This window comes from Ascaphus truei, chromosome 1, assembly GCF_040206685.1.
Source record: "Ascaphus truei isolate aAscTru1 chromosome 1, aAscTru1.hap1, whole genome shotgun sequence".
NCBI classification, from domain to species: Eukaryota; Metazoa; Chordata; class Amphibia; order Anura; family Ascaphidae; genus Ascaphus; species Ascaphus truei.
The window spans coordinates 461,130,390-461,154,206 of NC_134483.1; the positions used below are offsets into that span (position 1 = coordinate 461,130,390).

A 23,817-nucleotide genomic window follows, 5' to 3' on the forward strand; every position below is an offset into this window, starting at 1 on the left:
TGTCAATAGAATGTCAGAAGTTGGCCTGCAAAGTTCTGTTGGGGTGGACAGGAAGGTGCTGGCAATATACCAAAGTAGATTGGATATTTGGACTAGATATTATTTAGATGACAAGGGAAGGAAAAGATACATGCTGGTTATAGCTAAATTCTGACAGAAGGACGGGACAACACCAGTGGAACAGACCTTGGATCTTGGGGTAACGTGGGTGAAATTAGGGTGGATTCTATGACAAGTGTATCAGGAAATTTTCTGGACCAAAGGGAGCACAACAGAATCAATGAACATTACAAAACAAGCCAGGCAATGTCAGAAGAGATTATACAAAGTTAGATTTGAAAGGTAATTTTGATACACATCCAATGGAACAGAAATTAGGGACATACTGTTGCGACACACTTTATTCTAACAAATCACCGGTTTGTCCCTGGCTTGTTCCTTGAATGCGACGCTGTTCACCCGGAGCATGCCGCGTTCCCAGCCAGGGGTCATGCCCGGCTGACGCGCGGTTGATGTGTTAATTAATAATGGTTCAGGATTTACTAGGCTGCAATGCTTCGCGTGTCTGCCAGATGGCATAAATTCATGAATTGTAATGCAGTGTATATATATACACTGGCGACACACTTTATTCGAGCTCGGCTAGTCCCACGAATTCGGGTATACCCGGGTGTATTGAGGTTTGTGACTGTTTTCTGCCCGAGTGCATTGAGTTATTTTCCAGGCAGGGATTGAAGCATTTTATTCCCGCTGGCTGCAATACTGCACAGTATATATATATACTGCATTACAATTCATGAATTTATGCCATCTGGTAGGCACGCGAAGCATTGCAGCTTATTAAATCCTAATCATTATCATTTAACAGATCAGCCGCCCATCAGCCAGGCATGAACCCAGGCTGGGAAGGCAAATGCAACGGGGCTTGTCAGAGGTGAGGAGCGGCGCATTCCAGGTATCTGCCAGGTACATACTGGGTATTTGCTCGAATAAAGTGTGTCGCAGCAGTATAGATATATATATATTTTATATATATATATCTATATATATATACTGTATAACAACAACCCCTATAACCCCTAACATACAGTACTGTACACATACAGTACTGTATATGCACATCAATGATACTATAGGCCAGCGTGGGAGAGATGTGTTTGCAGCAGAGAGAGAACCGCTGCTCTCTCTGCGCAAACATCGGCACATTAAAAATTATTTAAAATACATTTTTATTCATAGTATAGATGTGCAGGGGGTCTCCGGAGCTGAACCGCGTTGGTTTCAGGTCCGGGGACCCCCTGCTTCCCGATATACAGCCCCCTTTATGAGGTGCTGGTATCCCTCTGCATTTCAAGGTCCCGATCACGTGACCGCGGCATGTAAACAAAGCAGAGGGATACCGGCACCCCATAAGGGGGCCTGTATCTCGGGAAGCAGGGGGTCCCGGACCTAAAACCACAGCGGTTCAGCTCTGGAGACCCTCTGCACATCTACAGTATGAATAAAACACATATATAAATAAACACTCGTTCCTTACCTTTGCGGCTATGTGCTATGGTAACGAAGCAGAATGACTGTATTTTTAATAATATTGTACAGTGAGCAGGGGGTTCCCTGAGCCACAAATCAAAGCTCAGGGGACCCCCTGCTCCTGCACAATATTATTAAAAATACAGAAATGCTGCTTCATTACCATAGCTGATAGCCGCTAAGGCAATGAAGGGGTTAACCCACCGTGCCCGCTTTATTGTGGGTAGCGGGGGTGGGTGAAGGGGGTATTTGGCCCTTGGTGTGAGTTTAGGACTTGCGGGGGGGTTGCGGGTGCACTTAACCCCTTCACGGCCATAGCAGTTAATACCGCTACAGTCATGAAGGGGTTAACCCCTCCCGCTACCCCCTGCAAGCCCTAAACAACCATCGTTGGGGCTAATACCCCCTTCACCCACCCCCGCTACCCACAATAAAAAAAACTCACACACAGCAGCCGCCCAAAAAATAAATAAATAAATACATGAATATATATAAATACATTTAAAATACATTTGTATTCATAGGGTAGATGTGCAGGGGGTCTCCGGAGCTGAACCGTGTTGGTTTCAGGTCCGGGGACCCCCTGCTCCCCGAGATACAGCCCCTTTTATGAGGTGCCGGTATCCCTCTGCATTTAAAGGTCCAGATCACGTGACCACGGTATGTAAACAAAGCAGAGGGATACCGGCACCCCATAATGGGGCCTGTATCTCGGGAAGCAGGGGGTCCCCAGACCTAAAACCAAAGCGGTTCAGCTCCGGAGACCCCCTGCACATCTACACTTTGAATAAAAATGTATTTTAAATTTATTTATTTATATTCATGTATTTATTTATTTATTTAGATTTATTTATTTATTGTGCTGCTGCTGTGTGTGAATTTTTTTAATATGGGTAGCGGGGGTGGGTGAAGGGGGTATTAGCCCCAACGGTGATTGTTTAGGGCTTGCAGGGGGTAGCGGGTGCACTCAACCCCTTCATGACCGTAGCGGTATTAACTGCTACGGTCGTGAAGGGGTTAAGTGCACCCGCAACCCTCTTCACCCACCCCCGCTACCCACAATAAAAAAAATTCACGCACAGCAGCCCCACAATTAATAAATAAATCTAAATAAATAAATACATGAATATAAACAAATATATATATGTATATATATATGTGTATATATATATATATATATATATATATACAGTAACATTAGGGGAAGGGGGCCTTACACAGATTACACTCAAGGCAGGGAGTTACAGGGGATGTACTGTACTGTATGTTGTTTATTGCAATGCTTCAATGTGTGTACAGTATAATGTTTTTTACAATTAGATAGATGTAATCCTTGGTATTGTAAGGGTTAGCCTTGGTTTTAAATTTTGTTTTCTGGTTGGTACTTATATATTAATTTTTGTTTACTTGATTGGTTAAAATAGTTTCTTGTTTGGAGGTACAGTATTTGTATTTAGCTTGCAATGATATTGTTCACATTATTTGCAGAATGTATATGGTGCATAGATTTTATGCATCATAAATACAATGTAAATGCAATGTATTGATTGGAATGTGCGGTTTTTCATTGGCATTTGATGATTTAGATTGTAAGATCAGTTAGGATTATTAAAGGAAATTCATTGTAATGTAGTGTGTCTGTATGGAGAAGTGTTATTTGTAGTATAGTATGATTTTGATAAGGGGTAAAATGATAAGTGTAGATGAGCGCTAGTGTAATAATAATTATACAAACAGAGGGAACAAAACCTGTGATACAGTCTTTGGATGAAGATAGTCCTTGAGCTGCCTTGGGGGTTGATCTGGGATCTTCCAACCAGATTTGGAAGATGTGTGTTGAAAAACCTCTTATGGCGCTGAGGATAAATGGATGGAACAGAGTCTTGTACAGAGATTTCTTCTTGTAGGAATACCTCAGAGAGGAAGACAAGAGATATACAAGAAACACCACAATAGTGTATTACCCTTTAGACAATATAAGACATGGTAATTTGAAGTATAAAGAGCATTTAATAATTAAAACAATTGTATCTACAATTGATATAAAACATGAACTGTGATAATAAACAGTAGATGATCTTCTGTTGAATAAACGAAAATGAAGGCTTCCAAGCGCTTGTGCTAAATGAAGCCGTGCTGCTCCGCCAAGAGTAAAACTGAAATCCTACTCACCGTCCTTGAGTAGGACATGTGCAGTGGTACGGGGTCTTTTGCCAGGGGTTGCCGTCTGCTGTGGGGTGCCGGACGTCTGCTCGATGCGTGCGGGGAGATTTCCTGGTGTACTCGTGGTCTCAAACCAGCCGAGTGAATTGCAAGCGTCTCCTCCGCTGACGTCACCACCGGATTGGTACAGCTACGGTGTCCCTGGATGACCACAAACCTTGATAACCCTTCTACATTTATTTGTATATTGATTCAGTATGGAGGTATCTTATGTAAGCTTAAACAACACATGACATCAGAGCTGCAGGTTTCTTGTGTTATTTTAATTAAGTGATGGTGATTGGTTAATTGACTTTCAGTGTTTGATATATATGTCCCTGGTTTTATTATGTTTCACTTATGTATGGCACAACCTGCCTTAATTCTTTAGATATCCTCTCCCTATTGCCCCTGCCATATCAATCAGAGCTCACACCCATTGATAACCATGACAATGGATGAATACACAGCTGGGTGATTAGCAGTATGGAGGTATCTTATGTAAGCTTAATCAACACATGACATCAGAGCTGCAGGTTTCTTGTGTTAATTTAATTGGGTGATGGTGATTGGTTAATTGACTTTCAGTGTTTGATGTATAAATATGTGGTGAACTGTGTCATTCTCCCTTTGTATCTCCCTGAGGAAGGTCCCATTCTGTAGGACCGAAATGTTGGGTTTCTGGATGTATTTTTGCTTTCACTAATACACTTTGATTTTCAACATTGAGTGTTGTCTCTTGTTTACCAATCGTTGGAACGGTAACGTATAACTACATTCTCTATATGGGACGTGCACCTGTGGCTTACCAGCACCTATTGGAGTGCCAACTGCCTTATCTGACTATTACTTTCTTATGAGTTGAGCACGCAGGACTATTATTTTTGCTCCTCTACAGCATATTGAGTGGAGCATTTTTGGATATTTTTTTCATTACATATCACACTCTTCCTATTGCTTTGGGGATTTACACATTGGATCATGGAGGAATTTGCTGATACTGCAGGACTCTTCTCCTCTATCTCTGACACGCTTACCTATAGCGAGGCAGAAATAGCATCCATCAGATATACTGAAAAATTTGATGAGGTACTCGGACCTGAAAAACCATCAGAAATTTATAATGATCTGGTGAAGTTAAAGAAGAGGGAAGTTGACTATTACCTGCATGGGGAGACACTCTCTCACTACCATCGAGAGGGGTTGTTACCCAGAGGGTTCAGGATTAAGAACCAACCAACCAAAGGTAGAAACAATCCCGAATTCTGCAGAAAATGGATTGGGATACTCAATAAGTGCTCATTTGACCTTACCATACTGGTAATCGAACAGTCCAGTAAGGAACTGGGGAAAATTAAAAAAGAGATCGATACTATCTATTCCAAACATGGTGATACCCTCAGTGCTGATACTAACACTAACTGGACTGACAAACTGCAGACCACCATAGATTCGTACCGTGAGGGGCTGGTCAAATACAAGCGGGACAATCTGAAACAGGTTAAGATGGACTACAAAGATCGACGTGTTTATAAGTGGCTTCTGGGGATTGGAGATAGCACACAGAGCTCCTCCAGGGGCAGACGCCACTATACACATACCAGGAAGGCAGCAGTATCTGGTGCAGCATACAATACAAGTGATACAAACTTTTCTGATTCACAAGAAGGCACGTCTGCGGATCCTTTTTTAGGAATAGGTACGACAGGACAAAAAAAAAAAAACCCTTACCCGACTCCGATACAGGCGGCAGACCAGGAGAGGTGGGTGGAAACCACTGATACCCACTACGGGACTACAGAAAGGAGAGAGGAGAGAGGGGGGAGAGAGGAAGATGGAGAAGACGGTAGTCTACAACATCTCCGGTCATGCATTGACTACAACAGAAATTGATGTCCTCCAGAAAGGGTTATCGTATGTACCTACACACAAACAGGATCCGTTCCTATGGGAGGTTGATCTTTTCAAGCTCAATAGACAATTGCGTCTAAAAGATTTTTATAGCAAACCTACAGGGGATACATCAACAAGCACCCTCAGGGACCCAATTACTGGGGGCCGGTTCAAGACTAGGAGTTCATTCGATCCTGTGGTCGTGAACCATAACATCACCACATTTATGAGTCTTGTGGAGAGAGATACTAGACAACGTATCAGCCAATACAGAACTAGTTTCCGTAACATGACCAGGGAAGAACATGAAGCACTGAAGTCACTACGGGCGAATACAAATATCATCATACGCGCAGCAGACAAGGGTGGTGGAATTGTAGTCATGGCATACTCTGACTACAAAAAGGAAATCTCCAACCAGCTTGGAGACGATACTAACTACAAGCGTCTGAAATCAGACCCAACAATGCCGTTCAAGAAGGAGACTGACTCTATCATACAGCTAGGACTCAATAATTCGTGGATTGCGGAGGAAACAGCCAAGTTCCTGATGCAAACATACCCCATTACACCGGTCATTTATATACTCCCTAAAATACACAAATCTCTGACCAAGCCTCCGGGGAGACCTATCATCTCGTCACGGGGGTCCTTGTGTCATCCATTATCACAGTTCTTGGATTTCTACCTTCAACCCATGGTGATGCGGATGGCCTCATTTGTCAAAGATACAACTGACTTCATCCACAAATTGGAAGGCATTTCGCCGGTTACTGCAGATACTATACTGGTAACCATGGACGTGGGCAGTCTATATACTAACATCCCACACCAGGAGGGCATTGAAGCGATCTGTGACCACTTCAGTAAGTTTGCAGAGCACAAGGGGCCGCCTCCAGAATTCTTGTTATTGCTGCTGGAGGTGATACTTCATAAGAACTACTTCAGGTTTGAGAAAACCTTTTATCTGCAACTAACAGGCACCGCTATGGGGTCAAACATGGCACCGGCGTATGCCAACCTGTTCATGGATACCTACGAGAACACCCATTTGCTTACCGATGCCCCATTTGTGGACCGTATATCTAACTACTATCGCTACATTGATGATGTGTTCCTGGTCTGGCGAGGACTGGAAACAGAGCTTCTATCATTTACTGAGTATCTAAACAAAATTCCATGTACAATTAGGTTCACAGCTAGCTACAGTACCATTGAAGTTCCTTTTCTTGATACCATTGTTTATAAGGACAATGGAAAACTCTGCACACGTCTATTCGAGAAGCCCACAGATAGGAACACATTATTACATGCAACCAGCCATCATCCACCACCATTAAAAGCAGGTCTCCCTTTCTCACAACTACTACGTGTCCGGAGAATTGTGAGTGACCCCAAACTAGTGGAGTGTGCACTTCTGGAGACGGCCTCTCGCTTTCTAGAGAGGGGATATGATCCCAAAGAAGTCAATAAGGCACTCATCAAAGCCAGGATCCCAAAGAGGGAGGAGCTGCTGTCACCAACAATGAGGACCACTGATTCTGATCGCTGTAAGGTGGTCAGCACTTACAGTACTGCATCTGGACATATCAAAAGGTCTATACAACAACATTGGCATATATTGGCTAATGATCGCAGGATTGGGAAAGACTTTAATGCTCCACCCCTTTTTTGTTATAAAAGAGGCAGAAATCTGGGAAATCTGCTTACACATTCTGATCCCGTTGACAAATACATGCCAGCAAAGACCTGGCTGGCGAGAAAACCGGGGTCATACAGATGCCATGGCTGTACCAACTGCCAGTTTATGCAAACAGGAAGTACTTTTGCTCACCCTCAGACTGGCAAATCTACAAAAATTAAACAATATTTAAACTGTGAGTCTAAATATGTAGTGTACTTCATCAAGTGCCCATGTGGGCTCTACTACGTCGGAAAGACGATGAGAATGTTAAAGGAACGTATCAGTATTCATCGATGTGCAATCAGGAAGGCACTTCTGGGTGCTGAAGATGACGATGATTTGAAACACCAACCGGTGGCACGACACTTCAGGAAACACAGACACAGTTTAGCAACTCTAAGATGCATGCCCATTATACAGGCTCGTGCCCCTACCAGGGGTGGCGACAGGAATAAACTACTATTACAGCTGGAAGCTAAAGCTATCTTTGATTTAAGTACAATGACCCCAAAAGGGCTTAACGAGGATTTTAAGCTAAGTTGTTTTCTTTAGGTCAGATCCTGATGATACCTATGGACATGTGCGTGTGTGGACAATCACATTAATTTCACTGATGTGCTTCATGGTATAATATCCTCTGTTGCTCTCCTTTGGTTAGAAGACGTATTGTGGTATTCCCATATGCACTTATGGTTCATATGACATAGTCTGGCTCTGCCCTCTAGTTATGTCAGTACATTCCATCATCATCCCCACCACTCCCCCACACTCCCCCACACCTATATGTCCCTGGTTTTATTATGTTTCACTTATGTATGGCACAACCTGCTTTACTTCTTTAAAAACCCTCTCCCTGCTGCCCCTGACATATCAATCAGAGCTCAGACCCATTGGTAACCATGACAATGGATGCAATACACAGCTGGGTGATTAGCAGTATGGAGGTATCTTATGTAAGCTTAATCAACACATGACATCAGAGCTGCAGGTTTCTTGTGTTAATTTAATTGGGTGATGGTGATTGGTTAATTGACTTTCAGTGTTTGATGTATAAATATGTGGTGAACTGTGTCATTCTCCCTTTGTATCCCCCTGAGGAAGGTCCCATTTTGTAGGACCGAAACGTTGGGTTTCTGGATGTATTTTTGCTTTCACTAATACACTTTGATTTTCAACATTGAGTGCTGTCTCTTGTTTACCAATCCTTGGAACGGTAACGTATAACTACATTCTCTATATGGGACGTGCACCTTTGGCTTACCAGCACCTATTGGAGTGCCAACTGCCTTATCTGACTATATATATACATATATATATTTATTTATATTCATGTATTTATTTATTTATTTATTTAGATTTATTTATTAATTGTGGGGCTGCTGTGCGTGAATTTTTTTTATTGTGGGTAGCGGGGGTGGGTGAAGGGGGTATTTGGCCCTTGGTGTGAGTTTAGGACTTGCGGGGGCTTTGCAGGTGCACTTAACCCCTTCACGACCGTAGCAGTTAATACCGCTACGGTCATGAAGGGGTTAAGTGCCCCGGCTACCCCCCGCAAGCCCTAAACAACCACCGTTGGGGCTAATACCCCCTTCACCCACCCCCGCTACCCACAATAAAAAAAATTCACACACAGCAGCAGCACAATTAATAAATAAATCTAAATAAATAACTAAATACATGAATATAAATAAATAAATTTAAAATACATTTTTATTCATAGTGTAGATGTGCAGGGGGTCTCTGCAGCTGAAACGATTTGGTTTTAGGTCTGGGGACCCCCTGTTTCCCGAGATACAGGCCCCTTTATGGGGTGCCGGTTTCCCTCTGCTTTGTTTACATGCCGCGGTCACATGATCGGGACCTTTAAATGCAGAGGGATACCGGCACCTCATAAAGGGGCCTGTATCTCGGGGAGCAGGGGGTCCCCGAACCTGAAACCAACGTGGTTCAGCTCCGGAGACCACTGCACATCTACACTATGAATAAAAATGTATTTTAAATTTATTTATTTATATTCATGTATTTATTTATTTATTTAGATTTATTTATTTATTTTTTGGGCGGCTGCTGTGTGTGAATTTTTTTATTGTGGGTAGCGGGGATGGGTGAAGGGGGTATTAGCCCCAACGATGGTTGTTTAGGGCTTGCGGGGAGGTAGCGGGAGGGGTTAACCCCTTCATGACCGTAGCGGTATTAACTGCTACGGCCGTGAAGGGGTTAAGTGCACCCGCAACCCTCCCGCAAGTCCTAAACTCACACCAAGGGCCAAATACCCCCTTCACCCACCCCCGCTACCCACAATAAAGCGGGCACATGGGTTAACCCCTTCATTGCCTTAGCGGCTATCAGCTATGGTAATGAAGCAGCATTTCTGTATTTTTAATAATATTGTGCAGGAGCAGGGGGTCCCCTGAGCTTTGATTTGTGGCTCAGGGAACCCCCTGCTCACTGTACAATATTATTAAAAATACAGTCATGCTGCTTCGTTACCGTAGCACATAGCCGCAAAGGTAAGGAACGAGTGTTTATTTATATATGTGTTTTATTCATACTGTAGATGTGCGAAGGGTCTCCGGAGCTGAACCGCTGTGGTTTTAGGTCCGGGGACCCCCTGCTTCCCGAGATACAGGCCCCTTTAGGGGGTGCCGGTATCCCTCTGCTTTGTTTACATGCCGCGGTCACGTGATCGGGACCTTTAAATGCTGAGGGATACCGGCACCTCATAAAGGGGGCTGTATCTCAGGAAGCAGGGGTTCCCCGGACCTGAAACCAACGCGGTTCAGCTCTGGAGACCCCCTGCACATCTACACTATGAATAAAAATGTATTTTAAATAATTTTTAATGTGCCGATGTTTGCGCAGAGAGAGCAGCGGTTCTCTCTCTGCTGCAAACACATCTCGCAAGGGGACGGCCTATAGTATCATTGATGTGCATATACAGTACTGTATGTGTATGTTAGGGGTTATAGGGGTTGTTGTTATACAGTATATACTGTATATATACAGTATATACTGCATTACAATTCATGAATTTCTCGGCTTCAAAGACAACAGCTCGCAAACGCCCCCATGAGTTTTTACACGGCATTGCAGTATTGCAGCCAGCGGGAATAAAATGCTTAAAATCACAGCCGCGAAAATAACGCAATACACCCCGAGAGAAACCGACACAAAACCGCAGATAACCGGGATAATCTGAAATTCGCGGAGCTAGCTGAGTTAGAATAAAGTTGGTTGCCACTGTAGAAGTAGACTTTTATACATCTCTTGTGACTCCTCCTTTAATCACTACCTGAAACACTAAGTTGGCACATTATGTAAAAAAAAAAAAAAGAGGGAAAATAAGTGAAATGTTGTCCAGTAATTACAGTATAAAGCCGTAATGCAGAGTTTCACACCCCGATTCGGCAATTCCTGCCATTCAGGGTTCAATGCTCCGCATTTGACGTGACAAATTCTGCCATTTACTAGCCAACGCATCAGTTTTGCTCCCAAAATTTGATTGTTTAACTTTTTATGAGGCCTCCTACTATATGTAATGTACATTGCCCATTGTATTGTAATGAATAAGCAAATTTAACGAAACACAAAAATATACAGCATTTAATGCGGCTAAGATAAGATAAATAGTGCAACGTGGAACAAGAAGGAACCCTATTTCCGACACACAATCAGTAAACACAAACTTATGTTCCCAGCACTCACAAATGACCAATGAAAAATGGAATAAGCCAAACTGATTAAATCAGCAATAAGAACACAAACCGCAAAGGGACACAAACCGCAAAGGGGTGTAAGTAACACAAAAGTGTGCAGTTTATGTGACAAGGAGGTAGCAGGAGAAACCAGGGAAGGGGAAGGGTAGGAAAGGAAAAACAGAGGAAGGGAAAATCCCAGGGAAAAAAAGGGGGGGGGGATGTGCAAATACAGGCGAAGGGGGCAACGTTTCAGAGTGAAATCCCTTCTCCAGGCCCGTTCACAAAGGGCAAAAGAAGTGTCCGATTGTATTTTAACTGTTTATGCCACTTAAAATTTTTTTGATTCAGGCAGCTCTGGACCATTACACAAATTACATAATGGACATAAAAAAAAGAATTACTTAGCAAACAATATAGTTTCTATAACAGTGCATAGTGTTTTGAATTGAATATAAACTTTATATAAAGTCTCCATCTCATACATTGTGTATGTGCAAAAAATCAAAATGCGATAATAAACTATTTTCCTTGAATAAATTTGAGGGAAAGAGCTTTAGATTATCTCATTTATGCCCTGCAGCTAAATGCATATTTTTAGCCGACTTGGCAAAATTAGTTGTTGAGAGGATCCATATTCTAACGGCAAAGTAGCTTGAGGCCTAGATCAAGATGATGCTGTCTTGTTAGAATAAATTGATTTCCATGGCAAAAGTGTATTAGCATTCTGCCATGTATGGCATTGTGCTATCAGAGATTCTATTCAAGCTTTTGCTTGGACTGGTCAGTGATAAGGCTCCTTGTCTTTACAACAGGTTTTTTTTTTTTTAGCAATAACAGTTCTTTGCAATATGTTTTTGAATGTTAATTAGGCCTACAATCCAGAGGCTAATCCAGTATTTCTTGCAGGGAGATTTTGTAATGGCTACAAGGTTCTTGAGCAGGACGGCAGGCGATGGAGACCTTGAAGTAAAGATGCGCTGTGGACTTTTATTGCAAAATTACAATTCTTTACAACAACTACATTCACAAGGGTCTCTTGGGTTCAACCTTATTGGGGGAACTGTTTTTGAGGGTGACAAAACTCTACCTTAAGTAATATTTCTGCATACTGTAGGTTTGGACTCCTTTTTATTTCCTTTAGACACGGGGCATATCTACCTGAAGTCTCCATTCTGCCTTGGGTTTATTGGAGTCCTGTGCACGCGCATTATATATTGTCTGTTGGTCACTTGCCTCTTCAGACGATGCCCATGATGCACCCTTACAGCTCTTATTCTGATCACCTTTCTGGGTCTAAATTCCAGACCAGTTCTTCTTCTCCCCCTCCCTTATTCCACACCCTTCCTTTCAATACCAACTACAAAAATAATATAATTAACTTTATCTACTGCAAATATAGTCAGTTTCTCTTTTGCTGAAGCCATGACTTAAAAAGCAAATAGCAAATGAAAGTGAGAGCAGTGGCTTACCCTAGCATTGCTGCAGGTGACCCATTACTTACAAATGGAACCACCAGCAGCGAGGATTTCTCCCTGTCATTGGAATCCGTACCTGGTATCCCACGGCTTTCTCTACAGATTTTTTTTCTCTGATTTATGTCCGACTCATTAGCCACTGCCATAAGCTTCTGCACAACTGCAGAGGGAAAAATCCTGTATAATAACCCAATACTTTAAGAACCAGAGAGGGTCACATTCTATCCTGAATTTATTAACCCATTCTCCATAAACAATGACTTTACATATTATTAATAATGAATAGCATTAATAATAATACCAGGTACGTAGCTGTGACAGGGCTGCTTGTACTATTGTGTAAGTTAAATGCATGTTTGCTTTTTGGCATCAAGTGCACCACCTTTCTTTCTTTCTGTTTTGCTTGGCCCAGCAATCTTTTTTTGTTTCCTTTACCTGAAACTTTACTAACGTTTAATGTGATGTCCTGAGGTCAGTCAGTATAATGCAGGTATGGTTAATGTCAAACACAGTTTGATGTTACACAGCCATGGGGCAGTCTCTGTTAAAAGGGAAAAGGGCGTTGCCTTCCTGTATACTATCCAGGGTAGATTATACCATGGTATGAAGGGGGGGAGAGTTAAAGTAAGTGATACTGAATGTCATTTATTTTTCAGAGTAAAGACATGCATGGGATGTTTGTGAAAGGTACTGTTTTTGGGGCTTGCTATAGAAAATTGTAGGTTGTGTGAAGTATATTATGTTTGCTAATTGTGTAAGTTTTGGGAGACAACTCCCCTGTGTAGTTTACTTTATTTGGTTTTGTCCTAATTAACCAGTAATAAAAGGGAGGGGGTTTCTTTCCCTGGGGTCTCTTTCTGCACTCCTTGTTGCTGCTGTGTGATATGAGGTTGGGTTTTTCTGCACTCCTTGTTGCTGCTATGTGATATGAGGATGTCTGTGGAACTTCAGTGAAAGGATGCAAACTTTCTAATTCAGATATTGCTGGCTACTCTCTGTATGGAGACATCACGCTGGGGGAACTGGTTGTTTTACACCTGAATGTGGAATCCTTAATAAAAAGAAGGTTCAGAGAACAGCAAAAGCCTCTTCCATTCTTCCCAGGGTCTGATGCTGCTGCTTCTTTAAATAAAAAGGCTGGGACTCAACCTTTCACAGTAGCCTTATGAATTCTTTATTTTGTAGGGATCAACAATAGTGTATGTCACCCTTTAAATTCAAAGCAAGGTTTTTTTTTTTTTCTTACCAAACCTTCCTGCTGGCTTAAAAGCTGAGTTAAATAGTTGTTTGAAAGGAGCAAAGCCATCATTGTGTATTTGCACATGTACAGTATGTGCTAATAATCAGTGGCAAACTCTGCCATTCCAGGTTTTACATCTCTAATACAGCACTAATAGATTTACCAGCAGGAAAAACTATACCAGGTACTATACATTAAGAGATATACAAATCCAAAACAGTTGAGAGCTTGTCCCACTCAGAGCTTTACATAGACAATAGAATACAGGTAATTATAATTTAATAAGTGCAACAATGTCAGACCATAGGAAAGGAAATACTTTACCGTAAAGCTTACAATCTAAGTGGGAGACTTGCAGAGCAGGTTAGTGAATAAGTGCAGTAGATGGCAGTGCTTGGCAACAAAGGCTTGTAAGAGTGACTGTGGGACAATAGCCATGAGTCCATGTTCTACAGATAAGGCACAGTGAGAGAAAGGGTTTTAAGGCGAGAGAACCGTAGAGGTGTAAGGGGTGAAAACGAGACAGTTATGGGCAGAGTGCAGGAGATGAGCAGGGGCATAACGAGAGATCGAAGCTGATATGTAGGAAGGAGCAGATGAGTAGAGAGCCTTAAAGCTGCAGTTCAGTCAATATCCTGCATGTGTGTTTATTTTAATAAATCAGTTCTGTAGTAAGAAAAAAATACTTTTAGCATTTTCTGTCTTAAAAACAACAACTTTGAAAGACCAATTTTCTTGTATTCTATTTTAACAAGTGTAGCCATGCATAATAATGGACTGCAGACATCTTCCCTGTTGGCAGCAAGCCCTGGTAAGTACAGGCCTGCCAGCAGTAGTTATGGAGGTTTTCCCTCACACCCTGGTGAGGTGCCCTATGTATGTATGGATGGGAGTGGCTGCATGCTCTGTGTCCCTGGATAGTGACATCAGAGATGTGCCTGCCCCCTGAGGTATATAAGGCACAACACTGTCAGTTTAGAGTTGTTGTTGCTAAAGTGTTTGGCTCCTGTGAAAGGGATTGCAGGATAGCTTTGTGACCCTAGTGGCACGAGTTTCCAGATCAAGCCTGTCAAGGCCACACTGTGTCCAGGGACCTGGCACAGGGGTGATCTCCCTAAGGGGAGAGGGGATCCCACTCAAATAAGGGAGGGCGTACCTGGCAAAGGGACAGCATGGAGAAATGTGTGGCTAGAGCTGAGAGCTGCATGGGGCAGTCTACTACAATCAGATCGTCAATAAAGATGCCCTTGTTAAAGATACCCCCACTGTGTGAGTGTGAGATTACTCTACAGTGGCAGTCACTACCGAGAAGGAGTTCCTCACCAGGACCATCTCCCTGCGGAAGCATAGATCCTGATGAGGTGGAGGCGCTGCACATGATGTAAGTTAGACTCGTACCCACTACCTCAGCTACCTGTTCCTGATGACATCCCCTAATACCATCGTGCGGGAGACTCAGGAGTCCTGTTACTTGCAGGTGCACCACCATACACGATCACGTAATGGGGACCAGTTAGACCACACGGGCCAATGTGAGATTGGGTTGGTCAGACAGGAGGGAATACCTGTTACATTTGGAGGCGCTGCTGAGAGACCTGTCAACAGGACAGGCTTTTGCTAGGCACACTAGGAAACAGGGAGAGTGTCTGCTGCCACTTTGTGCTGCGTGGGACGGAGCCAGGGGTAGTCGGGGAGCTGCTGGAGCTGCAGACCGCACAGACGCCTTGGGATCCTGCTAGGGGTTAGTAGGTCTGGAGAGGGGGGCTATTGCTGTACTAGTCACCTTGAGGTAGCGCTGGTGGGGGATGCCTGAAGGGATAATCTGGTAACTTAGGGCAGGAATTCTGGAAGGGTCCGCGCTAGGCTAGCCAACAGTAGGTAGACGCCCAAGTACTGCTTGGAAGAGCCAGAGTACTCTAATCTCCATTCCAGACCACTTACCAAGAGGAGCACAGACTGGGAGGAAGGAGATACAGTAGACACTGAGAGAGTGAGCCTAGCCTGAGGTAGTGCAACACGAGTCAGATCTACGTTAGGTACACAAGGTGGTGCACAAGGAATTCTTTATTGTATCGATGTGGTAGCTGCCCCGCAGAGCGGAGCGCCATGTACAAAAATCCAATATTCATTAACCGAGAAAGAACCGCAAGAATGGAGGATCTGCAAAGCGCAGAAGGTCCAGGATGGCGGACAGGCCGAGAGAGAACCACATGAGTGGAGGATCTGCTAGGTGCAGAAGGTCCAGGATGGCGGACAGAGTCCGAGGAAGAGATCGCACCTGTTCTGTGCGAGTATGGGGAACAAGCTACAGAAGAGACTTTTGTGAGCCTTTTGTGGAATGGTGTGAAAGCTGTGGCTGCGCCGTGTTTGTCCTGCTTATGCCCTTGGGAAAGTAACCCTGAGGACAGCGAGGATGGCAGCATTGTGAGATGGGAGGAACAAAATGGACTTGCTTATCATTCGATACACAAACAACCAAACGCTACCTCAAATGCGATGCAGAAAGGTAATACGAACCAAGATGGCGGTTCCCGCGTTCCCGGGACACTGCGTTGGCCAGCTGCAGAAATCCTTGCAACTTTGCAGTTTGCTGATTGTTGGCCAGGATTGGCGCCAACGAGAAAACCACACCCTGTTGGGGAGTATGGCGCGAAAGCTGGAGCTGCGCCCTCATGGACTATGACTCACTCCGCCCCTGTGCTGGGTCAGCCTACAAGTCTACGAGACCTCCCACTAGTTTCAACCAGGGGGAGTGGTTTGCAGTTCCACCAGATACGGATGGAGAAGGTAGGAGGAGGGGTTGCCAAACCAGCCCCTGCACTCCAGTTGTGAAGAGCCAGTGAGCAGTACAGACCCTTAAAGAGAGTACCTCCACTGATGAATATGGCTGGTGTCTCTGAGCCAGTTGAACAGAGTCCGCTGATCACCACGAACCACTACTCGGCTCCAGGAGGCTTCCTGATCCTCCGGGTAGAGGGTGTAGAGACTGTGGCGTGTCTCTGACTGCAATGCAGACTGCCGGGCAGAGCCGTGGGCAGCGAGGCCCGATGCCCTCATTGTTACCAAAATAAAGTCATGACAAGGTCAAAAACAAACAAAGAGAAAACCACCCCACAGGCAGAAACTCATTTTTTAGCTCAGGCCCAGGACACAATAGACTATGGACCAGAAAGACACGTAGAGGAGGGGTATTGGAGAGGAAGAGGAAGGGGCAGGTGGTCAAATTACAGAAGACAAAGGAAAAGGAGACGTTAGTAAATACTAACATCAAAGACAATCAGGGTAAGATTATAAACCTCTCAAAAGTGACTTTGACAGATGCACAAGTTAGCCTTTTAGAAAAAGGTCTCTCCTATGTCCCCACAAACAATTTTGATCTTTTTGAATCAGTAAAGGATGTCAATCTTTTTGCCCGCAAAATGTTACTACACAAATACTTTAAACAGAGAGAACGCAACATGCCACCTCACGAGCTCAAAGAACTCTTACAAACTCAAGATCAGGGACTCTTCACCGATCTAATGGACCTCCTGGATGAAGGGGAAAAAAACCCGGGCGATGGACCACACACCACTCTAAAACCACAAAGCCGCTTCACCCCTCATCAAGATACATGTGCCAATGTATCCACTTTCCTCAATTTAGTCATCAGAGACCTGGAGGGTCTAAAGTCATCAAAAAACCAAAACAATCTGAGTCAACAGGAACTTAATGCACTGAAGGAGATGAAAGAAATGTCTGAAATAACAATCAAACCAGCAGACAAAGGAGGCAACCTAGTGATACTGAGAACTGAGGACTATCTAGCTGAGAACCATAGACTACTATGAGATAAACAATGCTATAGGATTCTCCCAAAAGATCCTACAGAGATTTTCCAAAAAGCTCTGGATGGGATACTGGAAATGGGTATAACAACAAAGGTGATAACATCCAAAGAACGTGAGTTTATGACACCAAAACAACCCACCATCGCTACCTTCTATAGTATCCCCAAAATACATAAGAGCATTAGTAAACCTCCAGGTAGACCGATATTCTCTGGAATCGGTTCCTTGACCGAAAATTCCAGTATCTATATTGACAAAGTGTTGAGAAACTTTGTAACAGCTCTGCCATCTTTTGTACAGGACACAAAGGATGTCCTGAATAGACTGGAAGGGATACAAGTCACACCTGACACCTTATTAGTGAGCTTTGATGTCGAATCCCTATACACTAGCATAAAACATGACATTGGCCTTCTGGCAGTCAAACATTTTCTCTCGTCCCGCAGTTGCCTCTTCTCTGATCACAATCAATTTGTAGTAGAGCTATTGGAATTTGTATTAAAACACAATTATTTTTTGTTTAACTCAAAGTACTACCTCCAAACACAAGGCACAGCCATGGGGACTACGTGTGCCCCTACGTACGCCAACCTTTATTTAGGCTGGTGGGAAGAGATCAGTGTCTTCTCCGAAGGTATGTCACTATACACCGACCGTATAGACCTTTGGATTCGCTACATAGATGACATTCTATTACTTTGGAGAGGCTCAAAAAAGGAGCTAGAAACTTTTCTATGTGTACTCAATTCCAATGATCACAATCTAAAACTCACTTCGGAGACAAGTGCAACAGAAATCACGTTCCTGGACCTACGGATCACTGTAAATAATGATGGATATCTATCCACAAGCAATTTTAAGAAAAAAACTGCCACCAACAGCTATTTAAAAGCCGATAGCTTCCATCCTCAATCTCTCATTAGAGGTATCCCGACGGGCCAATATTTACACCTTAGAAGGAACTGTTCAGATACTCAAACCTTTAAAAAGCAAAGTATGGAAATGAGGGACAATTTCCTTGCGAGGGGATACTCGAAACGACAATTGAAAACTGCGTACCATCGTGCCATCAACACCACACGGCATGATCTCCTCAAAACTAAGACAAATGAGAAATCAAATATGAAAGAAATTAGGTGCATTACGACATACCACAATCAGTGGAGAGATATCAATAATATCCTGTCCAAGCATTGGCATATACTGACTAATGACAATGACCTAAAACTGGTTCTGAAGAATCGCCCATCAGTAGTATGGAGACGATCAGCCAATATCAAGGACAACTTGGTACACAGCCATTTCTCTGCAAAAAAACAAAAAAAGCAAAACATGGCTTAGCATACAAGGATGTTACAAATGTCATGGCTGCAAAGCTTGCACCTACATGAAGGAAAGCAAACAGTTCACTAACACTGGGGATACCAAGACATTTAGGATTAAACAATTCATCAATTGCAAGAGCTCAGGTATCATCTACCTTATCACCTGCAGATGTGGCAAGAAGTATGTTGGCAAAACCAAACGGGAACTGAGACGTAGGATTTTGGAGCACATTGGAGCCATAAGGAATTCATTGGACACTCCTGTCTCTCGCCACGTCAGAGAATTCCATGCAGGGCAGATCAATACCCTGACTTTCCAAGGAATAGATCATATACCACCCAGTATCCGCCGAGGAAACTGGGATAAAAAGCTGTTGCAATGTGAATCCAGATGGATTTATCTTCTCAATACACACTATCCATCTGGCATGAATGAGGGCTTTGTTTTTACCCCCTTCCTTTAACATCTCTGGACTTAGTAGACAGTTTCTCCATGCACTGCACTACACACAGACAGTATATGTTCTCCTTGAATGTATCATAATGGTCAGAATAATTTTTTAAATAAATATATATTTTCTTCATCTGTGGGATGCAGTACCTATGCACCACCACTATTATTCTCGGCAATTAGTCGTCCCGCGGTCACCATGGCAACCACCGGGTATAAAGGGGCCGCAAGGGACGCAGACACGCTCACCCCGGAAGAAGTCGCAAGAAGCGACGAAACATGCCGCATGTCGGGTCTCTGCCGACATAGTACAACCAGATAACCACCTAGTAGGAGATATATGATTCAGTTTGAACTATGCCTCTGGCAAACGATCATTGATACACCCATTTAAGAGGTGTCTAAACTTTTCCTGCAGCATTTTGAGCTCATTGTGAACAAGGGAGGAAAGGTGTTTTAAACTATCTGCAGCTAGTCTGCACTGTGCAGCACAAAACTGTTACTGTGTCTAGACCAGCAGTGTAAATACACACTGCACATGTGTTATATATGCTAACACACAGAGGGAAATACCCTAGAGTGTATATACTCAAAGTGAAAACCTGACCCGTTTTCAGTGCAGATCCCTACTACACTTTGAGGAAGCATATACACACTATCTACAGTAAACCTGCACTATGCAGCACAACATCGTGACTGAGTCTAGATCTGCAGTATAAATGCACACTACATGTATATGTCAACACACAAAGGGAAATACCCTACACTGTACATACCTATAGCGAAAACCTGACCCGTTTTCAGTGCAGAATCCCACTATATTTTGAGGAAGCATACACACCTCCCCTGCCTAAGACCCAGCACTTAACCCTTTGGAGCTGGATATCCAATCTATTACAACTATATCTGGCAGTCACTATATGTGCTAAAAGGAAAACATCTTAAACAGCAACACTGATATGAAGCATTGACTAAGACTGCTACACTAACTGTTTTCCTCTTTGTATCAGTTTGAACTATGCCTCTGGCAAACGATCATTGATACACTCATTTAAAGAGGTGTCTAAACTTTTCTTGCAGCATTTTGAGCTCATTGTGAACAAGGGAGAAAAGGTGTTTTAAACTATCTGCAGCTAGTCTGCACTGTGCAGCACAAAACTGTTACTGTGTCTAGACCAGCAGTGTAAATACACACTGCACATGTGTTATATATGCTAACACACAGAGGGAAATACCCTAGAGTGTATATACTCAAAGTGAAAACCTGACCCGTTTTCAGTGCAGATCCCTACTTCACTTTGAGGAAGCATATACACACTATCTACAGTAAACCTGCACTATGCAGCACAACATCGTGACTGAGTCTAAATCTGCAGTTTAATAGTACACTACATGTATATGTCAACACACAAAGGGAAATACCCTACACTGTACATACCTATAGCGAAAAACTGACCCGTTTTCAGTGCAGAATCCCACTATATTTTGAGGAAGCATACACATCTTTCCTGCCTAAGACCCAGCACTTAACCCTTTGGAGCTGGATATCCAATCCATTATAACTATATCAGGCAGTCACTACATGTGCTAAGAGGAAAACATCTAAAACAGCAACAATGATATGAAGCATTGACTAAGACTGCTACACTAACTGTTTTCCTCTTTGTATCAGTGTATGTGCTCCAAGTTTATAAGTCAAACTTTGAATTTCCTCCGTAGTGTCTTACACCTTACCTGACTAATGCTGCTCCAATGTGCATGGTGTTGATCAATACACTGCGCTATATGCGCAGCAAATAATCCTGCAAATATAAAAATAGCACCACTCTGCAGAAATTTCAGCTATCAACTGCCAGTAGTAAATATATAGCATTGTTCATCATTGGTAGCTACTAGGGTACCTGAGTAGTACTATAGACTCTCCTAGTCTATTTTATCTATGTTATACACATTACACCACACGATTTTTAATAAAGACATTTAATAAATCTTTTTTATTTTTATGCACACATTTATTCACCCCTGACCATATTATACTATAAGGTTTTGCTGTGCGCCTTTCAAAAGGGATCTTTTGGTGACTCCTTTAGGCACATACCTCCAATCCTCATTGTGGACTGCAATATTTGTGGCCCATGCCGACTTTTGTGCCGGTGCAAGCCGTGGAAGCCAAGGAAGATGTCTCTAGGTTGGCAGCGGAACTTCCGGGAGCATTGTGGCGAGAAACCACGGGTCCCGAAGAACCGGGACCAGAGCGGGTTGCTAAGAAAGAGAAACATTGTCATCGATGGGGTGACAAGAGAGGGGCTCACCGGCGATCACCTACCGGGGTGCCCCGACCGAATGCAAAACTAGAGTCCTCAGACGAGGAGTGCGCAAGGCTGTCGGATGCGCTGGATATGATGCCGGAGTACCACACCAGTGGTACGCCGTGGCGAGATGCCATCCCTCGTGGTGTGGAGACACGGAGTCGCGTGTCACCAGTACCGAGACAACCCGAGCAGCGAAGTCCCACATGCGTGGTGACTAGCGGTTCGGATGGAGGCCGATCCACCCGACACTACGGAGTAGTAAGTCACGGCCATGCTTATCTCAGGCTCCGGGGGTGGTGATTAAAGAAGAGCGGAACCAGGCCCAGACGGGATCACGCAAGAGCAGGGCGTTGCCGGATGTCCTTGTGGAGGAAGAGGTCTCGATTGGGGACCCAACCCAAGATGGCGGCGAGTCACGTGCGTGCACGGAGAATGTTCCGGATGACCAGAGCGGGCTCGAGTGGAAAATGATCGCGCCTCTGTGGTCAAGCAGCGGAAGCCGGTCGCCTACGCCGAGGAGGAATGGGCGATCGATCAGGCGAGTAAAGAGCCCCAGCACTTGAGAAGAGGAGAGACTTTGTGGCGGAGCCGAGTCAGGTATTGCCGAGGAGCAGGTTGTAGCCCTGCCGATACCTACTGTCCGGCCCTATCCCCAAACCCCGTCCAACCCCAGAGTTAGCCCCAAGGCCCTAGATAAAGTCCCTGCCCCAGTCGTTTTCACGTTTGGGTCAACTTCTAGTCTAGGGATGTCAGGGGATTCCCGGGGTCCTTCCGAGGAACGGACTGAAAGCCTGGACTGAGTAACTTCGGATGATGGATTGGTGGGAGGGGGGAGGATTTCCGGACAAGTGTGTCTAGTGAATGTCCTAGTGCGTTGAGTGTCACCATTGGGAATAAGTAACAGCGCCGGGGAATTGCTGCACAATCTGAGGGTACTTCGGGGGTATCTTCAGGTCGGCCCGAGGAAGAGGAATCCCTAGAATCCGGGCAAGAGGAGCTCAGGGAGACTAGATGGTGGGCGCCTCTGTATGAGGGATATGTAGCGTGGCTTGACCGCACCTGATTCATTCTAGAAAGGGATGGGGTGGTGGATCATTGGTGGGCTACAGGGGAGTTCGATGATGATGCCTATCTCAAGGAGTTACAAGTAAGGTGGGGTAAGATTAAGCGAGGTTTATTTACGCCCAAGGGTCCCGAGGGGTTAGAGGATCCCGTGGAACCAGAAGAGCCCCTGACATGGGTGTTGCCGGGGAGGGCGGGATATGCTAAGTTGACCCGGGCATGTCGGGCCGAGCGAGCTATCGCGGCTAAGTAAAGAGGTCTCATGGACTTGAGTACTCTTATGTCCCCGAACCTCTGATGAGGGAGATAGAAGATAATCGGGAAAGGTGGATCCGGGCTGACATTGAGTACTATATGGTCAGCAAGGGAGGTGCTATTGTGGGAATTCAGGCTGAACAGAGGGTTTCCCAACTGATGAGGGTTTGGAAGATCGGGCGCAGTATCTACATGCATAAAGTAGTGTACTGCAATGAGCGAGGCCTGCCCCGGGAGTATAGCGTTACAGTGACCGATGCAGCGGGAAGGGAGGTGAAGAAGCCAGACCCTAGACACTACTATTAGGTGGCCTGAATAGATAGTCTGTGATTAGTCTAGCGCTCCCTGCTGGTCAGTGAGCGTAATATTATAACATTATTATGTGAATGTAATGATGCTTGAAACTTTATTTTTGTGTTCTTTTGCAGTGTTTCCTGGCGCAAGGTACACCAAATTTAGGTCCCAGCCGGGACGGTGGGGATTCACCAGGGGGAGTATGTAGCCATGCATAATAATGGACTGCAGACATCTTCCCTGTTGGCAGTAAGCCCTGGTAAGTACAGGCCTGCCAGCAGTAGTTATGGAGGTTTTCCCTCACACCCTGGTGAGGTGCCCTATGTATGGATGGGAGTGGCTGCATGCTCTGAGTCCCTAGATAGTGACATCAGAGATGTGCCTGCCCCCTGAGGTATATAAGGAAGTCCACTGTCAGTTTAGAGTTGTTGTTGCTAAAGTGTTTGGCTCCTGTGAAAGGGATTGCAGGATAGCTTTGTGACCCTAGTGCTGTAACTAGTGGCACGAGTTTCCAGATCAAGCCTGTCAAGGCCACACTGTGTCCAGGGACCTAGCACAGGGGTGAT

The 23,817-nt window shown here is 44.2% G+C and overlaps 1 protein-coding gene across 2 annotated transcripts in view; it reads left to right on the forward strand.

Moving 5' to 3' along the window:
- Positions 1-23,817, forward strand: part of SGCZ (sarcoglycan zeta) — a 1,846,920-nt gene that overhangs the window by 637,630 nt on the left and 1,185,473 nt on the right. The window contains exon 1 of one of the 2 annotated variants that reach the window (XM_075565968.1): positions 23,447-23,510. The exons of the other annotated variant lie outside the window; for it this stretch is intronic. The gene's annotated coding sequence lies outside the window, so the exon portion shown is untranslated. Of the gene's footprint in view, positions 1-23,446; positions 23,511-23,817 lie in introns of those variants that run through there. 2 annotated transcript variants of the gene reach the window in all.